Source organism: Narcine bancroftii, chromosome 7, assembly GCF_036971445.1.
Source record: "Narcine bancroftii isolate sNarBan1 chromosome 7, sNarBan1.hap1, whole genome shotgun sequence".
Lineage (NCBI taxonomy): Eukaryota > Metazoa > Chordata > Chondrichthyes > Torpediniformes > Narcinidae > Narcine > Narcine bancroftii.
In genome coordinates, this window is record NC_091475.1 from 50,452,112 (window position 1) to 50,473,362 (window position 21,251).

General features: G+C 41.2%; 1 protein-coding gene across 17 annotated transcripts in view; it reads right to left on the reverse strand.

Moving 5' to 3' along the window:
• Positions 1-21,251, reverse strand: part of LOC138738906 (rho guanine nucleotide exchange factor TIAM1-like) — a 273,989-nt gene that overhangs the window by 63,301 nt on the left and 189,437 nt on the right. Inside the window, exon 1 of one of the 17 annotated variants that reach the window (XM_069890086.1) lies at positions 14,768-15,097. The exons of 15 other annotated variants lie outside the window; for them this stretch is intronic. The gene's annotated coding sequence lies outside the window, so the exon portion shown is untranslated. Of the gene's footprint in view, positions 1-6,026; positions 6,083-14,767; positions 15,098-21,251 lie in introns of those variants that run through there. One more of the 17 variants, XM_069890087.1, reaches the window with a different exon arrangement.

Below are 21,251 nucleotides of genomic sequence, written 5' to 3' on the forward strand. Positions count from 1 at the left end.
CAAAAACAAAGGCGAGAAATCAGACTGCTCAAACTACAGGGGAATCACGCTGCTCTCCATTGCAGGCAAAATCTTCCCTAGGATTCTCCTTAATAGACTAATACCTAGTGTCGCCAAAAATGTCCTCACAGAATCACAGTGTGGCTTTCGCGCAAACAGAGGAACTACTGACATGGTCTTTGCCCTCAGACAGCTCCAAGAAAAGTGCAGAGAACAAAACAAAGGACTCTACATCACCTTTGTTGACCTCACCAAAGCCTTTGACACCGTGAGCAGGAAAGGGCTTTGGCAAATACTAGAGCGCCTCGGATGCACCCCCAAGTTCCTCAACATGGTTATCCAACTGCACGAAAACCAACAAGGTCAGGTCAGATACAGCAATGAGCTCTCCGAATCCTTCTCCATTGACAACGACGTGAAGCAAGGCTGCGTTCTCGCCTATCTTCTTCAGCATGATGCTGAAACAAGCCATGAAAGACCTCAACAATGAAGATGCTGTTTATATCCGGTACCGCACGGATGGCAGTCTCTTCAATCTGAGGCGCATGCAAGCTCACACCAAGACACAAGAGCAACTTGTCCGTGAACTACTCTTTGCAGACGATGCCACTTTAGTTGCCCATTCAGAGCCAGCTCTCCAGCGCATGACGTCCTGTTTTGCGGAAACTGCCAAAATGTTTGGCCTGGAAGTCAGCCTGAAGAAAACTGAGGTCCTCCATCAGCCAGCTACCCACCATGACCACCAGCACCCCCCCACATCTCCATTGGGCACGCAGAACTCAAAACGGTCAACCAGTTTACCTACCTCGGCTGCACCATTTCATCTGATGCAAGGATCGACAACGAGATAGACAACAGACTCGCCAAGGCAAATAGCGCCTTTGGAAGACTACACAAAAGAGTCTGGAAAAACATCCACCTGAAGAAACACACAAAGATCAGCGTGTACAGAGCCGCTGTCATACCCACGCTCCAGTTCGGCTCCGAATCATGGGTCCTCTACCGGCATCACCTACGGCTCCTAGAAAGCTTCCATTAGCGCTGTCTCCGTGCCATCCTCAACATTCATTGGAATGACTTCATCACCAATATCGAAGTACTCGAGCTGGCAGAGTCCGCAAGCATCAAATCCATGCTGCTGAAGACCCAACTGCGCTGGGTGGGTCACATCTCCAGAATGGAGGACCATCGCCTTCCCAAGATCGTGTTCTATGGCAAGCTCTCCACTGGCCACTGAGACAGAGGTGCACCAAAGAAGAGGTACAAGGACTGCTTAAAGAAATCTCTTGGTGCCTGCCACATTGACCACCGCCAGTGGGCTGATATCGCCTCCAACCGTGCATCTTGGCACCTCACAGTTCGGCGGGCAGCAACCTCCTTTGAAGAAAACCACAGAGCCCACCTCACTGACAAAAGACAAAGGAGGAAAACCCAACACCCAACCCCAACCAACCAATTTTCCCTTGCAACCGCTGCAACCGTGCCTGCCTGTCCCGCATCGGACTTGTCAGTCACCAACGAGCCTGCAGCAGACGTGGACATACCCCTCCATAAATCTTTGTCTGCGAAGCCAAGCCAAAAGATACCTTGCAGAACATCCCTCATCTTAACGCTGCATATAACCACATTACACAATTAATTTAAAGTATTTGAAAGTTCCTTCAGAGTTCCTTCTTACCAACGCATCAGAGATTTGCAAAATCTGCATGTTGGGGTGGGGGGGGGGAGAATCTACTTTCTCCAAGTTATGAAACCATGATAAACCTTTCTTATAAACCATTCATTAAAGTGCATTTACTATGAATCCTTGTAGACACCTTCAAATACAATGAAGTATTTATTTAAAAGTGAAAATTATAATGTAGAAATTTGTTTCATTTGAAAATACTCTGTGTTTTTCCTAAAGAAATTCAGATTGCAGTTTGCAAGGTTCATTTTACTTTTTGTTTTATTAAGTTATTTTGTTTCATGCCTTTTTAGACTATTAGTACACACCACACAAGTTCAATTCATTAATCTAAATAATAGTACTTTTGGACATTCAAATTTCAAAACTTACATTCACGAATTCTTAAAAAATAAGATGTTGTCTGCATAGTTTGACTGACAAAATCTTTTGATAAGAAAGTGTTTGAAAGGAATTTACTTTGAAAATTTTCTTCTTATTTTCTTTCTTTGTATAATTATCAAGCCCAAATTCACTGCAAATAACTTAAATGTCCTAATATGTTTTATGCTCTGTTCATTTATACTTTTACTTAGTTTTCTGTCAATAATTGCACAGGTCTGATTTACAAGATACAGTTGAAGTATCTAACATCTGTATCTTTAAATTATATTGAGGAATAAAGACATTAAAATGATTTCATTCACATTTTTCTGTTTGTTTCCTTCGATTCATTAATATTTTTCATTTAAATGGGTTCGTTTTATGCATAAGGTAACTGGGAGAAATTTCAGGAATGCTCTATCTTTTTTCCACTGAAATGTAGTAATCGAACCACTTTAAAACTTTCAGTATTAGTGTAGCAAAGGCTTGCCAAGGAGTATCGGAAGCTTTGATAAACTTTGAAGCGATATGATCATTAGCACTGCTGGACCCACATTACACATTTGCTCTTCTTTAAAGATCTTCCAGATCCTTTCAAGGAACTTTAATTAGTTTCTTTTGCAACACAATTTTATTTACTTTCATTCTCACTGCCTCCTCAAAACTGGAACAAGGACAGAGTTTCCACGATTCTCACTTTTCACCCACCACATCTGACACTGCATTTTTTGACATTACAACCACCTTCAACATGATCCCAATTCTTCCCCTCCTCCCTCCATCCCACTTTTCAGAGACCACATTCCCCCATTCACTCTTCTCTCCCCACCTATTCTTCCACCTTCTCCAACACCTCCCACTGCCACCTCAATTGATGTCATACTTATCCCTGCATCTCCTCCCTCACATCCACCCAGGGGCATAAACAGCCCTTCCAGGTGAGACACCATTTAACATACACCATCCAAACAAGGTTTCTGCATTTCATGCATGGGGTGTGGCCTCCTCTACATTGGTGAGAACAAGCACAAACTGAGAGACCACTTTGTTAAACACTTGCACTCTGACAGCAGGGTCTGGCTGGAACTCCCAGTTTCCAGCCGTTTTAATTCCCCTTGCAATTCTCACAAAGACACTGTCAAACAGAGGGTAAGTATAAACTTCAAAATAGGCCTCAGTAGCCTAAAACGCAATGGTACGAATTTTCCAATTTCAGGTAAAACCCAGACTTTCCTGGTTCTACCTCTTCACCCAGCGTTCTCTTCTCCCACCTGTCTCGCCATTCCATCTCTCTCATCTGGCCCCCTCCCAGCCATTTTCCTCTCCCCTATTTTATGCTTGATATCATCCCTTCCCATCCCAGTCTCGATAAAGGGTCCCAGCCAGAAACGTTGACAGCCCCTTACTCTCCACGGATGTTGTCCAACGTCCTGACTCCCTCCAGCTCCTCTTTGCTTGCTCAATATTCCACCATGTGCAGTTCTTGTGTTTCGCTCGTTTACTTCCCACCCCCCCCCCCCACCCCACCCCCATCAACAGAAACAATCTCCACATCTGGAAAATTCTTCTTTGGCTTGGCTTCGCGGACGAAGATTTATGGAGGGGGTAAAAGTCCACGTCAGCTGCAGGCTCGTTGTGGCTGACAAGTCCGATGCGGGACAGGCAGACACGGTTGCAGCGGCTGCAGGGGAAAATTGGTTGGTTGGGGTTGGGTGTTGGGTTTTTCCTCCTTTGCCTTTTGTCAGTGAGGTGGGCTCTGCGGTCTTCTTCAAAGGAGGTTGCTGCCCGCCAAACTGTGAGGCGCCAAGATGCACGGTTTGAGGCGATATCAGCCCACTGGCAGTGGTCAATGTGGCAGGCACCAAGAGATTTCTTTAGGCAGTCCTTGTACCTTTTCTTTGGTGCACCTCTGTCACGGTGGCCAGTGGAGAGCTCGCCATATAACACGATCTTGGGAAGGCGATGGTCCTCCATTCTGGAGACGTGACCCATCCAGCGCAGCTGGATCTTCAGCAGCGTGGACTCGATGCTGTCGACCTCTGCCATCTCGAGTACTTCGACGTTAGGGATGAAAGCGCTCCAATGGATGTTGAGGATGGAGCGGAGACAACGCTGGTGGAAGCGTTCTAGGAGCCGTAGGTGATGCCGGTAGAGGACCCATGATTCGGAGCCGAACAGGAGTGTGGGTATGACAACGGTTCTGTATACGCTTATCTTTGTGAGGTTTTTCAGTTGGTTGTTTTTCCAGACTCTTTTGTGTAGTCTTCCAAAGGCACTATTTGCCTTGGCGAGTCTGTTGTCTATCTCATTGTTGATCCTTGCATCTGATGAAATGGTGAGACCAAGCACAAACTGAGAGACCACTTTTTTTAAACACTTGCACTCTGACAGCAGGGTCTGGCTGGAACTCCCAGTTTCCAGCCGTTTTAATTCCCCTTGCAATTCTCACAAAGACACTGTCAAACAGAGGGTAAGTATAAACTTCAAAATAGGCCTCAGTAGCCTAAAACGCAATGGTACGAATTTTCCAATTTCAGGTAAAACCCAGACTTTCCTGGTTCTACCTCTTCACCCAGCGTTCTCTTCTCCCACCTGTCTCGCCATTCCATCTCTCTCATCTGGCCCCCTCCCAGCCATTTTCCTCTCCCCTATTTTATGCTTGATATCATCCCTTCCCATCCCAGTCTCGATAAAGGGTCCCAGCCAGAAACGTTGACAGCCCCTTACTCTCCACGGATGTTGTCCAACATCCTGACTCCCTCCAGCTCCTCTTTGCTTGCTCAATATTCCACCATGTGCAGTTCTTGTGTTTCGCTCATTTACTTCCCACCCCCCACCCACCCCACCCCCATCAACAGAAACAATCTCCACATCTGGAAAATTAAATGTTAATTAAAAACACCAGTCTGTATCATTGAATTTGACGAATGAATGCAACTTACTTCTGTTGTGACCTGAATGAGTTGAAAAATTGTCTGAACTAATGTGGGATCAGTTGGGAAGGCGGGTGATAGAGAGGGAGTGAGAGCCGGGGTGTGGTCGTGCAGCAGCAAATATAAACATAGGATTCTGAGTGACAATCATCGGCATGGAATTCAATCATAAAATCTACACTGGCAAGTTTCCAATATGTGTTAGCCGAAAGCCAAAGCTTTGCAATTCCCATCTTGATTAAAGTCTGATTACCACCAAGTTATTGATATGTTATGTGGAAAATATTGGCAAAGCAAGAATCAAGGGTTTAGTGTGAGAGAAGATATGATTTAGAACAGAGGCACACCTAGGAAATTTTGCAGCAACAAAGATTAATAGTGACAATAAAATGGGATTTACCACAGGAAAGATTAAAGCCTCATATTATCAATGTGGAAGGACAACTATGAAATTGCAGGTTTCCCATTAAAAGGGTGGAGGCAAAGGAAGTAATTACAGTAATTACATTATCAAATAATAGGACGGCAACTATTCCAGCTAAGTCAAATCATCGGGTTTAAAGTCTCTGACCAATGTTTCCTATATCCTGCCTAAAATGAAGGAATTTTAAATTATTTCTTTAGTAACTTGAATGTACTTGAAACTTAGGAACTGACAGAACATAAGCAAAACTAAAGGAAATCTTGAAAATAGTTAGTCGTCTCAGTGAAGTCCAAACAAATGTTTTCATTTTACATAGAACAACACAGGAACAGGCCCTTCAACTCACAAATTTCAAGTCAATTTTATTTATCATTCATACCATGCTTGCACGGTAAACATGAGAATGCATTTCTCCAGGCCCATGGAGCATATTTACATAAACGTAAGTTGAGATAGAAGTTAATCACGTAAAATATTAAATATAAAGTCATATACTGTATGATTCACTGGTACCAAGGTACTCTATGCACATATGTTCTGGGAATTCAGGAGTCTGATGGCCTGGGGGAAAAAAAAACTATTGCCCAATCCGGGCATATGGGCCCTAGTGCTGCAGTACCTCCTTCCAGATGACAGAAGGGTGAACAGTTTACTTGAGGGGTGTGTGGAGCCCTTCACAATGCTTATTGCCTTTCGCCTGCAGTGAATGTTGTAGATATCCCTCGTGGAACGAAGAGAGCCCCCAATGATCTTTTCCGCTGATCACTATCCTCTGCAGGGTCTTGCGGTCCGAGGTGGTACAGGTTCCAAACCAGGCAGTGATGCAGTTGCACAGGTTGCACAGCTGCACAAACATAATGCCCAAATTAAAGTAAAACTCTGCCACTTGCACATGAAACTTATCCCTCTATTCCTTGCAATTTTTTGTTTATCTAGAAGCTACAATCTGCAACGTTACAATTGTATCTATGTCCACCACAATCCTGGGCTGCCCATTCCAGGCATCAAAAAAACCCTTCACCCCACACATCACCTCCAAACCCCCACCCCAACTTGAAATGTATACCCTCCTGTATGTGATATTTTTACGCTGAAATAAATATTCTGACTGTCTACCCCATCTCTGCCTCTCAAGTTTTTATAAACTTCTATTAATTTTGTTTAAGTAAATTAGTTCCCATGACATTTTCCGATAACTTTGATACAAATCTAACTTTGTTTTTCAATAATTGATCTGGAGAAAACTGCTTCTACAAGACAAAGGAGACCACCTCCATAAAATGACTTATTCTATAAGCAAAGACTGTATGTCCTCTTATATTAACACCATACTACACATGCCTGAAAATGTGGAAGCTCTTTTGAGGTGCAATTTGGTTACAATCTTATGTAGTTTAAATTATCAACATTTCAAGAAGAAGCTAGTCATGCAAGGACCAGTTCAATTACCATAACATTAATCTTGATAGATCAAACAATTTTAACATTACATCCTTTCAGCATGTTGTTTTCTTCTTCTTCACTTGATCTTGTATGTATAGCTGAGGAGAAGACCAACACCTCTGCCTTTAGCCAACCATGAAACTCTGTTTCCCAGACATCCATTACATCACTTTCTTTGGCAATTACCTAAAATAGAACTTGCCAATCTAGCTGCAAAGATGTAGCATGGAAACCAGGCCCTTCTTTCTGCTCACTGTCAATGCTAATCATTAAACATCTCCTCTGGAATATCCACCTGCATATGTGACCAATTTTTTTTTGTAATTACTGCACATATGCTGAGATTCTTCGTTAAAGGTTCATTTGTTAAAAATATTTTTTGAAAAATTATTTTAATACCTCGTTAAGACATGCAAATCTGACTTCTGACCAATCCGAGTTATGACCAATCCTTCAGTCCTAATTAGGGTTGTAAGTTGAGGGCTACGTGTATTCAAAACTCAGTTATTTATGTTCACTCCTGGTTAACTTGCCTTATATTCAGTTCTGTTCTCTTAAAATCATCTAAAGCTCTGCGATCTGTGTCCTAATCTATAACTACTCCCATCAATGTTGTTACTAATCTTCATTGGCTCTTTGTTCATCAATACCATGATATTTATAACTTCAGGGACTCAAAATCCTCTACTGTCTTTCCTTTCACTTTTTCTATGATTTTCTCACTCACTTTTACTCTCCAGATAAATGCACATATCAATTCTGGCCCCTTCATCATCCCAAATTTAAAGTGCTCCACTACTGATAACCATGTCTTCAATTGCTAAGGAACTGAACTTTGAAATTCCCACCTTCATTTCCTTTATATTCCATCTTTGAATCAATAACCTTTGGCCAAACTTCAGATTATTTTCCCCAAATCTTAATGTACATGAAACATTAGGAACTTCTTCCTCTTTTTCTAAGGATACTGCAGCACCTGCTTAGTATTTTCAGTATTTTTAATTCATTTGGATTTTAAGCACCTGTCAATAGTCATTTTAATAACCAGCTTCAAATTTATCTTAGAGTGTTCTTATTTGGGCCATTTTTTGGCAGGAAGCACTTTGCAATGCCTTAAAGCTATGGATCAGCTTAAAGACAGTTGCATTTCAATAGTTAAATTGAAACCATGTTATTTATGAACAGTACCACAAGAGGCGAGTTATTTTAGGCATTGAAATGAGGGCAAGCAAGTTGTAATTTCATTCTCACATAACAACAGCACAGGTAAATTAGGGGACAGATGAGTGACTGCAGATGCAGGAATCAGGAGATAATACAATCTGCTGGAGGGTCTTGATGAAGCGGTTTGGCGCAAAAGGTTGGCATTTTTTTTCCCACTGCTGCTGCTCGACCCACTGAGTTCTTCCAGGAGATTACGTTTTGTTTGACTTAGTGAAACCAGTTTGTGCTCTCTGAACTGTTTTTGTGAAATTCATAAGCTGAAAATCTGATTCTTCTTCCTTTAACACTCCATCTGTATTTTAGAATGAGACATTGGCAGAAATAGGCTAATCCAGAAAACAGTCAAACATTAATTTCACACAGACCTATTTTTCTTCAACATAGCAATAAGCTGAAGAGTTGGTTTTGCTACAAGAAAATTGTACTGTGAAGCATTTCAACTGCCTCTAGTTTATGAACATTGATAAAGACAACACTGAAATTGTTTCTGCTTGTTTGCAACCAATATAACTTATTGAAGTAAATTCCATTATTTGTTAAAAAATAAAACTGTTTTCTCGAGAAAAATTTAGAATGTTCACTTATTTCCACATTCAAATCACAAGAGTGATTTTATTTTGAAAAGATTAAGCAAAGAGAGAGATAATGTCAAAATTCAGATATGGTCCAATACCACTGGGTGAACACCAGCAAAAATAATTTGATGAATATGCCTGAACCAATACTCCATCGCTAGTGGAAACTGCTTCTTGGCAGCCACAATGTCAATCCCTCACAAAATCATATCTCAATAAGGTCAACTTGCTTTCTTCTAAACACCTTAAAGAATTGTTCAATCTTCCTCAGTCACCATTCATAGCTCCAGCATGATATTCCCAGTGAGATCCTTCCTCGCTTGGATATGGACACTAAGACAGGTACTGCATATAGAATTCAAAGTATAGCATTATAGCTTTGCACAAAACCAACACAACTTTCTTTCATTTATTATAATACCAGTAGCATTCATAATGACTTGTTATGCCAACATGTTCAAATTATATAACTCATAAACAAGAAAACAAAATGAACAAAAACAAAGATCCTTCTGTCTATCAACCTTTTTAAATTCTCATTATTCTCCATTATGAATGACTGATTCAAGTACACAGAATGCTTTATCACTTGGAATAAAAACTTTTGAGCAAGTCAAAGATATTAAACTTGCACCTAAATATTGTTTTTAACAAAAGGAAAAAAAAATCAAACAAAATTTGACATTGGGGTTGAAATGAATGACAGACAAGAACATGGTCCTCTTAGAGAATGTGGATAGTCAAAGAAACCAACAGCTTTGCTGATGACTTCATCTGTGAGAAGTGCATCCAATTGCAGGTCTTAGAAAATGTATTAGAGAATGGGAGCTGGAGTTGGATGCACTACGAAACATTCGGGAAGCTGGGGGGGGGGGGGGTGACAGACAGGAGTTACAGGGATGCAATCATACCTAGAAGGAAGGTAGCTGTATGACAGTCAGGAGAGGGATAGGGAACAGGCAGTCAGTGCAGGGTACTCTAGTGGCTGTTTTTCTCAATAGCATGCTTACCATTTTGGATTCTGTTGAGGGGGACAAACTAGCAGCTACAAGCCATGGCTTTGTATGCAGTCTTAACATTATCTTTTTCAGTCTAGCACAGTCTGGCCCTATTGCAAGAAAGAAAGCGAGGAGTAGAGGCAAGCTGTAGTTATAGGAGATTCAATAGTGAAAGAAATCAAGAATACTAGATGGTATGTTGCCTCCCAGGTGCCAGGGTTTGGAATATATCACATCGAGTTTACGACATTCTCAAGAGGGAAGATGAGCAGCCATATGTCCTGGTCCACATAGGGACCAATGATGTGGAAGGAAGGGTGATGAAGTCCTGTAAAGAAAGTTCAGAGAGTTAGATGTGAAGTTGAAGCTCACGACCTCCAAGGTTGAGATCTCAGGATTGCAATCAATGCCATGTGCTAGTGAGGTTAGAAAGAGGAGATAATGCAGCTTAACATGTGGCTAAAGGGATGGTACTGCTTCTGGGGGCTTAAACTAGATTGGCAGGGGGATGAAAATCAGTGCCAGAGCAGATATTGGAATGGAGGAAAAACATAATGTGAAGACTCATATAAAGACAGAAATCAAAGTGTTGTGCATGGTGGAAATAGATCAGGTGCATCTATTTCAATGCATGGAGTATTGCAAGAAAGGCAGAAAAGCTTAGAGCGTGAAATAGCACCTGGAATAGTGACATTGTGGCCATGAGTGAAACTTAGCTGCAGGAGGGGCAGGACTGACAGCACAATGTTCTGGGCTTCCATTGTTTCAGACATGATAGAGCTGGAGGAGTGAAATGGGAGGAATAGCATTGGTCATCAGGGAAAATATCACAGCTGCGCTCAGACAGGATAGACTAGAGGGCTTGTCCACAGTGGCAAAAAGATGGAGCTGAAGAAAAGGAAAGGTATGACCACATTAATGAGGTTGCATTATAGACCATCCAATAGTCAGCGAGAATTGGAGCAAATCTGCAGGGAGATGGCAGAAGGATAGGAGATGATAGTAGGTGATTTTAACTTTCCAGATATTAACTCAGCCTCCCATACTGTAACACAGCTAGATGGCTTGGAGTTTGTCAAATTTGTTCAGAAAAGTTTTCTAGATTAATATATCAAGGTACCCACGAGAGAAATCAATACTGGATCTCTTAATTAGGGAAGTTTGGGTCCTGTGTTCATAATGCCATTAGTTTAAAGATAATTATGGATAAAAATAGGACCAGTCCTCAGGTTGAAATTCTATATTGGATTAAGGCCAATATAAAAGAAATGAGAAAGGATCTAGAAAGTGTGGATTTGGCTAAGTTGTTTTCCACCAAGGATGCACTCAGTAAATGAAAGGCCTTCAAAGGAGAAATTTAAAGAGTAAAGAGTTGGCATGTTCCTGTAAAGATTGAAGGCAAAGTTAGCAGACATAAGCAACCATGGATTTAGGGATATGAGGCCCTGGTTATAATGAAGAACGAGGTGCGAATGAGGTACTTGAGCAAAACAAAAAATGCACGGAAAAACCTAAGAGGAAAATCAGGAAAGCTAAAAGAAAACAAAAAGTTGCAACAGTAGACAAGGTGAAGGAAAATCCTAAGGGTTTCTACAGGTATATTAAATGCAAAAGGATAGAAAAGGAGAAAATTGGTCCAGTTGAAGATCAGAGTGGTTGGTTATGTATGATCTAGAAGAGATGGGGAAACCCTGAATTGCTTTTTTCATCCGTATTTACTCAGTAAACTGGCACAGAGTTCAGGAAAGTGGGGCAAACATATAGTGAAGTTATGGAACCTATAGAGATTGAAGAGGAGTAGGTGCTTTGTGTCATAAAGCAAATAAAGGTAGGTAAATCCCCAAGGGCTGAAAAGGTATTCCTTCGGACCTTGAAGGAGGCTAGTATAGAAATAGCAAGGGTCCTGAGAGATATATTTAGAATGTCACTTGGAGTGACAGAAAACTGGAGGGTAACTCATATTGTTCTGTTATTTGAAAAAGCCTCCAAAAATAACCCTGGAAATTATAGACTGGTAAGTTTGACATCAGAGGTAGCTAAGTTACTGGAAGGTGTCTGAAAAGATCGGATATTCAAGTATTTGAAAAGACAGGGATTGATTAAGGATAGTCAACATAGTCACAAAGCTGTGTTGCTAGAGTTTTTCAAGGCGGTTACCAAGAAAATTGATGAAGGAAATGCTATGGATGTTGACTACGTGGAATTTAGTAAGGCCTTTGACAAGGTTCCTCATGGAATGTTAGTCAAAAAAGTTCAGTCACTTGGTATTCATGGGGAGGTAGTAAACTGGATTTGACATTGGCTTTTTGAGAGAAGTCAGAGTGGACGATTGCCTCTCTGACTGAAGGCCTGTGCCTCGTGTTGTGTCTCAAGGATCGAAGCAGTTACCATTGCTGTTTGTCATCTATATAAATGATATAGATGATAATGTGGTAAATTGGATTAACAAGTTTGCAGATGACACTAAGATTTGAGGTATAGTGGACAGCGAGGAAGGCTTTTATAACTTGCACGGGATTTGAACCAGTTGGAAAAATGGGCTGAAAAATGGTGGATGGAATTTAATGCAGACAAGTGTGAGGTGTTGCATTTTCAAAGGACAAACCAAGAAAGGACGTATATGGTGAATGGTAGGGCATTAAGTGGTGCAGTATGACAGAGAGACCTGGGAATAAAGTTACATAATTCCCTGAAAGTGATGCCAGAGGTAGATATGGTTGTAAAGAGAGCATTTGGCACTTTGGCCTTCATAAATTGAAGTATTGAGTATGGGGATTAGGATGTTATGGTAAAGTTGTACAAAACATTTGTGAGGCCATACTTGAAGTATTGTATGCAGCTTTGGTTACCTAACTACAGAAAAAAATGTCAATAAGATTGAAAGTGCAGATAAGATTTACTAGGATATTGCCTGAACTTGAGGAACTGAGTCACAGGGAAGTGTTAAACTGGTTAGGAATTTATTCCTTCTGGGAATAAATCTCCCTTATTGTTATAGAACAATAAGGGAGATTTGATAGAGGTATGCAAAATTATGATGAATATAGATTTTTAAAAATGCAAATTGGCTGTTTCCATTTAGGTAAGATACAAACCAGAGGTCATGGGTTAAGGGTGAAAGGGAAATTTAGAGGGAAAATTAGGGGAAATTCTTCACATAGATATTGGAACAAGCTACCAGCTGAAGTGGTGAATGCAGGCTCAATTTTCAAATTTAAGAAAAATTTGGAAAATATATGGATGGGAGGGGTATGGGGGGAATTGGGCTGGATGCAGGTAAGTGGAACTAGGCCGAGTAATAGTTCAGCACAGACTAGAAGGGCTGAAGGGTCTGTTTTCTATGCTGTAATGTTCTATGGTCAGGCAAATGAGAGAGTTAAGGATTAAGGTTAGATTTGAAAATACTGTGCAATAGAGGGTCAAAAGGGTATTCAGAATCTTGAAACTGCAGGCCAGTCTGCTAATAGTGGAGCAATGAAAATCAAGGATACTTGAAGCAGGAATTGGAGAAGATTTACAAAGTTGGAGATTTCAGAGCTCAAGAGGGCCAATGCCATGGGACAATTTGTAAACAACATTGAGAAGGTTGGCAATGGTCATTTTAGATTAAAAGTGATTTTCAAGTGATTTATTTGAATTTATTTCTAGTTATTGTACAACATTTAATAGTCACAAAATGGCCTACAAAAGGGAACATCAGGTTCAACTTGGGCGTCCATTTGTGGCCACAACTTTTATTAAAACTGAAAATAAGTGCCATACCAGTTCTTCCAATTATGTACACTACAGTTTTCAGATTCAACAATCGATTCAACCATTTCAGATAATGAGCATTTCCAGGATTTTCTTTCATTTACAGTTTCAGATTTACAAGACCTCAGTACTAGGCAATGCATATCAGGTACTGATCATGGTTCTCCTGTTTAAAATTTCTCTAGATTGGCCTTTCATGTCTTTATCTAATCATCTTCTTTTTGTTTGCACTGTTATCCCTTGGGTAATTTAATTTCTCCTGAAATTCATCCACTGTCACCTGCACACTGCAAAGCATTGATATGGGTGACATTTTAAATTACTGTTTACAATCACACCCCTTAATTCTCCCATGAACATGAGGTATCAGCATTATAGAATTACGACAAGGATTCGCCTATAAAAGCTAAACGTTGTTCTCATTGGAATAGAACAGTTGATAAAAGTGCATGAGATAATAATGCTAATATGGCGTGCAGAAAAGCTATTTCCACAAGTGAAAGGTGCATTACCATTTATTTTTAAGTGCAGAGAATGTTTACTTCTGTAACTGAATAGCTTGTAAAGTTGGTGAAAACAGTTATTCAGGGAATTGGAAAAGCACTTGTGTGAAAAATCCACAGAACTACAAAGCCAAAGCAGGAAATAGCCTTACCTAGATTGCTTCATATAAAGGAAGCAAATATTCAAAAGGATGAATGGTGTTTAGTATGGCAATAATTCCTTAATCTGATAGCTCGATGAACAGAATTGTGTTTTTTCCCCCCTTCATTTAAAAAAAATCCTGTACTTAAACAGAGCAGCTGGTGTAGTTTATTCCTGCAACTGAAAATGGGCCAATCATGAAAAAGAAATATTACTAACCCATTTGAACCTGATTTGATATCACTGAAAATTATTCTACAAACATAACTGAATGATATACTTCAATGATAAAGACATATATCACTTGCTAAGTTGTATTTATATGATGCATCATTCTGATCTACTAATTTAGCTAATTTATTTTTGAAACATTGACAGACTATGGAAACTCATAGACTGTTACGAACCGCTTGTAACGAGCAGCAATAGGCAATGAACCAGACAGTGTTTAATTTAAAAAATCTAGTTTTATTTCCAACTCTTAAACTATAGTCTTAACTTTTAAACTATCCTTAATACTAAATCTATCCCCAGCTATGCGCAGATGTCTAGTGTGTTTGTGTGATATACCCAAACCATTACAGTCTAGGCCAAAATCCAGAAAGTTACTTCAAAGTTCAGTCTTTTAAATTCAGTGTTGAAGTGTAGGCCTTTGAAATTTGATGCCCAGAATTAATGTTGAACTGATGGGAAGACTGGAGTTGTGGCTGCTACAGACTCACGTTGCCTTTGAAGAAACGCCCATCCACACAAGCTGTGGTTACAACACTCCTGGTCGTTTTGTAGGCAAGACTCGAACTGGGCGGCCTCCATGGCTTTCAAGACCCTGGCACCAGTCTATCCAAGAAACTTCACTGCTAATCACACATAAAATGAAGCAGTCTTTCCAAGTGACCTTCACTGCTAGTCACAATCAAAATGAACCACTTTGCTTCCCAAAAAGACCATCCTGGCACAGGTCAATCCACCTAAAAGGCACAGTCATTCACAGGGCATACTTTGCTCCAATTTGCACAAAAAATGGCTGGCCGCAAGAGCTGCTTCAAAGAGCTGTTTTCTCTCCAGCAGTCAGAATGGTTCTCCCTTGCAAAATCACCAAGTTTTTTGCAAATGTATCAAATTCTGGAATAGACTGTGACAAACCTTCCCTCAGTTCTTCCAATGTATCGAATTGTTGCTGGGATGCGACATGAGTGAAATGTTAAATGTTAACTGTGACCATTCAGTCCCTCCTGTCTATAACTATTCCTTACTAAAATGGGAGCTCGTAATTACACTCAGGGCATGTACATGAGGTTTGGGGGAGTGGAACAAAGTGGCAGAAATACTACCCACCTTGTACAAGTTGCCATTTTTAAATATGTGAAAATACATACACATTTGTAACACAATGTTAAATGAATGTGAAAGTCTTTCAAATACTAGCATTCAAATACTAGCATATTTAAAGTCCTGTGCATATCCATTATGAATTCTTTATTTGTCATGTAATAGTACAGAACCTGTAACATTACACAAAATTGCCTGCAACCTGCCCTAATGCAGAGTCACCAATAGTGCTGCCCAGCACCCCTTATAATAAAAGAGAAAGAGAAGTAAAAAAGAGACCCTTCAGAGTCACTGAGTTCCCATGCATTCACCTCCAGAATTGGCAATTTAACTTCAGATCCAAATCTCCGACGGGATCAGGAGGCATTCAGCACCCGAGATTCTTCAGGAGTCCTTCTTGCCTACAGCACCCTCTTGAATACTGGCTCTGCTACTTGGTTCCCATCTCCAGCAGCCTGCATCCTGTGAAGGTCCCCTGACCACAAGTTGCCCACAGCCAGTGTGGGTCCTCCAGCTGCTGAGTCCCTTACTGGTTTGCTGCTGTGGTAACCGTCCTGTCGGGTTGTCTCATCTGCCGCTCCTTCTCAATGGGGGTGTTCTCCTATTTCTGGTGCCCTGCGCCAATTCTCTGCTCCCCAAGAGTCTGCAACCCCTCCTATCTGCTGCCAAGCACAGGCATTGCCATCTTATGCATGGGCCTCCATGGTTGCAGGATTTTAAAATAAAACACCATCAGCTCCTTTAGCAGGCCATTTAAAGCCTGTACTGAGCCATCAGCATTTGGATCAGGTGTTTGAAACCTTCAGAGTGGTCTCCACTCTCCCAGGTCCTCACCTGTGGTAGCACAGCTATTACAGCAGTTCTGGCATGCTGCCAATTTTTAAAAAAAAATGTAACATAATAGAAAATGTCCTCATATTTTAGCACATCATAACTGCATGTTAAAGCAAGTGCAATGAATAGAAATCCTGTTCTCAAAATGATTCATTTGAGCCATTTGTTCATGCAGAGGACCTTTGTATTTAATTGCTATTGAAAACTACTTTTACTTCAAGCAAGTCGTGGAATTCTGACTGAATAGATTACATCACCAACTTAGAATCCACAATGAATTTAAGCTTTCAGCGTTCAACAGTTTTTATCTGTTGCTTCACTACGTATTTTTTTTTCCAGACTGCTGAAAAATGACACTCTCGTAGGTCTTGAACTTAAAAATTCTTAGTTTTCAATAGCTTTGATACAAGAATAGAAATAATTCTACTTGCTTTCATGTTACAATAGCATATGTGTACAGCTTTATTCAATAAGAGGTTGTGTTATACTTCCTCTTCTCACATTTATTGGCAACTTCTCTTTGCCTCCTTTATGCTAAATCATTTGTATGGTGCTTAACTTGCTACATTGCCATTTTGCACTTTCAAGTTTCAATTTGTCCCCAAGAATGTAACAGCCTTTGATACCTTGGTAACATTTTGCAGTCTGTTTGCATGGCTGCTGATGAGTGCAAATTGTTTAATTCTACTCACGATTGGAGTAGCAGTTAATCCAAAGCCTTTACAGCGCCAGTGATCAGGACCAGACTTGGGTTTGAATCCCACGCTGTCTGTAAGGAGTTTGTACGCTCTCCCTGTGTCTGCATGGGTTTCCTCCCATCCTTCAAAAACGTACCAGGGTGTAGGTTAATGGGGTGTAAAATGAGTGGCACGGACTCGTAGGGCTAAACTGACCTGTTACAGTGTCTAATTTAATTTTAAAAACCATAAATGTTGAACAGTCCATGAGTGTGCAGTAAGATCAGGACAGCATTCAGATATGGACCATAACATTTGTGCCAGGCAATGAGCACACCCACCATGAGAATTTGATATCCCCTATTCTTTTTAAAATCATTCACTGTTGAATTTTGCACCATCAGAATTTTGGAAGCCACCATTTATCAGAACCTGAGGTGGCCTGGACACATATACCTGTGTCTATCATGAGCGTGGGACAGAGACTTAGAAATATGCAACAAACGATTCAAGTCTTGATTTCCTTAAGCCCTTCCCCCATGACGAGCACATATGATGGAATTCTGACCACTTTCTTGATCAGTGCAATTATAACACAACGAGAAAGTTAAAGGCGTTCAACATTCTACAGTGTGCTGAAGCTACCAGTCAAGAATTTGTAAACAGCACCTATCAAACCCATCATCTTTATCATACAGAAGGCAAGGAGATTAAGCTCAAGTGTTTATCATCACCTCCATCAATAACATTTCATTTACCTTGAATATTCACATCTATTCCTTCATTGATGCTGGATTAAAGTCACTGATCTTTTTATCTAACAACACTGCATAAGTGCATTCACTACATAGACTTAAGAAAATAAAAGAAGTTCGCCTTCTCATTTAGGCTACTGAAAACGTAATTAACATGAATAAGTAATCTAAATTTTCATTTATCTAATGTAAGTTAATGTAAGTTATTTATTTTTTGTCATTTCTCACAAGATAAGCGCTGCAGAGCAAGGGAACATTTATATGTATATTTTAGATGGTGTTTGGTTACTCAGTTGTCCTTTTAAGAGAGAATGCTTCAATAATGAAGTTTGGGAAAGAATATATCCCAAATTGGGCCACAGTCAGCTAGCATAGAAGATCGGTGATTCAGTTTCTAGAATGTTAATATTCCTCAACTCAGTTGCAGCTAGTATATCTTCTTTCTTTGGCTTGGTTTCGCGGTAGTATACTGTTGAGATAAATTGCGTGAGTCGCAGCATGCCTCCTGCAGAAAGTACACACTGCAGCCATTGTTTTGCAGTCGTGAAAGGGAATGGATTTCGATTCCAATGGCAAAAGTTTTCATCAAGCAAAGCACTGTCCTGGATGATATTTGGCCTGAGAGCAAGTAGTGAATATTCCAATCACAGCCAAAGTTTGGATAAAGAAACATGAAAGCTGCACTTGCTGGAATCTTGAGTGGACAAAGAGAAGCTGGAGGTACTCAGCCGTTCAGGCAGCATCCACAGAGAGAAATGGTCAAAGTTTCAGGTCTGACCCTTTAATGAGACTAAAGTAAAAGGGATGATGCTGGATGGGTGTGGGGGGAAGAGGGTAAACTCTTCCCTCTCCACCCATTCAGGTTCTTCCAGCTGTTAGCACAGAAAAATGCAAAACTTCCTCTTGTCCCTACATCTCCCCCTTACCTCCATCCAGGGCCACAAATGACTTTCCAGGCATCGCAGTTTTAATGCACATCATCCAACCTAATCTATTGCGTTCAATGTACTTGACCCGTCTCCTCTGCATGGGTGAGACCAAACACTGATTGGATAACCATTTCATTGAGCACCTATGCTCTGTCCATAGGGTCAAGCTCGAACTCCCAGTTGCTAATCATTTTAATTCACCTATTCATTCCAAGACAAACATGCCTGTTCTCAGTCTCATCCATTTTCATGGTCAAGCTAAATGTAAACTTAAGGAACAACACATCATTCTTCCTGGACTACCTTAAACCCAACTGCATGAACATTGCTTTTTCCAGTTTCAGGTTACTCCCACATGGTTGCAGTGTTTACATTTCTTCTTTACCTACTCCCATCATTATTTTTTTTCCCTCTCCTAACCATTCACTCTCCCCCAGTGGTCTTCACCTCTCCCACCTTATATTCAAGTTCCTATCACCTCTTAATCTTTCCTTTCTTCTCCCTCTCCAACCTAATCTTGATACAATTGATATAACCCCTTCCTATTTTTGTTTTAATAATGGGTCCCAGCTTAAAACATTGACTGTCTATTTATATTCATGGATGCTGCCTGACCCAGAGTTCCTCCATCGTTTTTTTGTTTGCCAAAGTTTTGATGTTGACCTGGTCCAGTGGATGCTTGGCACAAATCACTTCATTACTGAGAGTCTCTTTCATGAAGCTGAAGCATATTGTTAATGAGTACCACTGCACCAGAAACTGTGGGAATTGAATAGCAAATTATGGATTGTATTTAGGGAATGTGGAAGCCTTCAAGTGTTCCTGTATCCATGTTCAAAGAGTGCAGAGATTAGCCTGTAAAACTATGACATGTGTCGCTGTAGATCCAGCCACAGGGTAGGGTTTTCATTTTTAATCCATTTATCCATAGACATTTGGCACCCTATTTGGTCAATTTCTGCAATCTATTTGCAACCTTTGACTCAAAACGGTGATAAAATCAATAGCCAAATCCATTAGAACCTCAACATCTTTATAAACATCTGCAAAATGATGGAAGGAATCCTTAGTTATTCAGTCAAATGGCTCGTGTTCAGAAATAATTTGCTTTGTGAAACTGACACTAAATTATATTCCACCATAATTACCCCCTTGTAGCCTGCATGCCACATGAAGTGTAGAGTAAGAACAACACACACACAGTCAAAGACTGATTTATTGCACTGCCAGCTGTTTATATTCACACCCTGCCTCTGATTACAGAAGTGACATTGTCGCAGCGCTGGCATCCTACTGGCTGGCGTTCCTGCCGTTGCCCACTGTTTCTCACCATGGGGGAGGATGACAGCCATTGGTCATCTGCCATTTTGTGAGCCAGGTTGCGACTCAGTTCGCAGGCCGCTAAATGATCACCCGCCCCCCCCCCACCCCACCCCCCGAACCAGTGATCAGAGTATCCACCGCCACTTTGGGCGGACTACCTCTGCATCTCGACTGGCTGGGTAATGTCTACATGGGCCAGTTTCAGGCGGTCAAAGGTGGTTTCCTCTTTGCCAGTAATGTCCAATACACACGTCGACCCATTGTGTCTGATGACTCTGTATGGCCCTTCGTATGGCCATTGAAGGGTTCCCTGTCAAACAAAAACATATTCACAGGTATGCAAATCCTTGGGGATGAAAGACTTGGCTAACCATGCAGCAGGGGCTGGTGTAGGGGCGAGGGTACCCAGTCTTTCCCTCAGCTGTTTCAGTGCAACCATGGGGATTTCTGGATCCTTGGCAGCGGCCAAGAACTCCCCTGGGATTAAGGGTGTGCCATTTTTGCTGCAGAGGCATTAAAGTCCTTCTTTGACATGGAGCACATCCCCAGTAGGACCCAAGGCAGTTCATCTGCCCTATCAGCGCAGCTTTTAAGTGTCTGTAGAACCGGTCCACCAACCTGTTGACCGTGGTATGGTGGAGTTGAGTTCCCAACAGTTTGGCTAACGCTGTCCAGAGCTCTGAGGTAAACTGCACTTCCCTGTTGGAGGTGAGATGTTCCAGGACTCCAAACCTGGACACCCAGGTGTTGATTAATGCCCTGGTGTTGGCCATCAGAACCACTTCCAGCCACCTTATTGGAGTGGTCAATCATAGTGAGGAGGTATCTCGCCCCACTGGAAACCGGTAGTGGCCCCACGATGTCAACTGGATGTGGCTGAATCTAAGCCACACTGGCTCAAAAGTCTGGGGAGGTCTTGGCCCATTGACTGACCTGAGCACTGGTTAGAAATGGACACTCCTGCAAAAGCAGGTCCAGAGACTCTGCCGAAACATAGAATTCACCTGGCATAATAAGAACAAGGTCAGACCGAGAAGAGACTGCAGAGAGTGAATCTGTAGAGACTGTAAAACACCCAGAGTCAAGAAGGACTTTGTATTGTAAATGTTCTATGTGCATTTGTACCTGAATGCGTAAAGGTAACTGTAGCAGGCAAAGCCACAGAAAAGGATGCTTCGAACGTAAAGGGGATGTGGTGTAACACTATTGGCGGGACATCAAGTAGGCTGATGACATCATGGAGCGGGACTTCCGCATCCAGGAGAGTTATGCATCTGGTGGGCTTGGGAGCAGCAGGCGATGCTTGCACATGTAGATATGTTAAAATAAAGCAAGTTATGAATGCAACTCCAGGCTCAA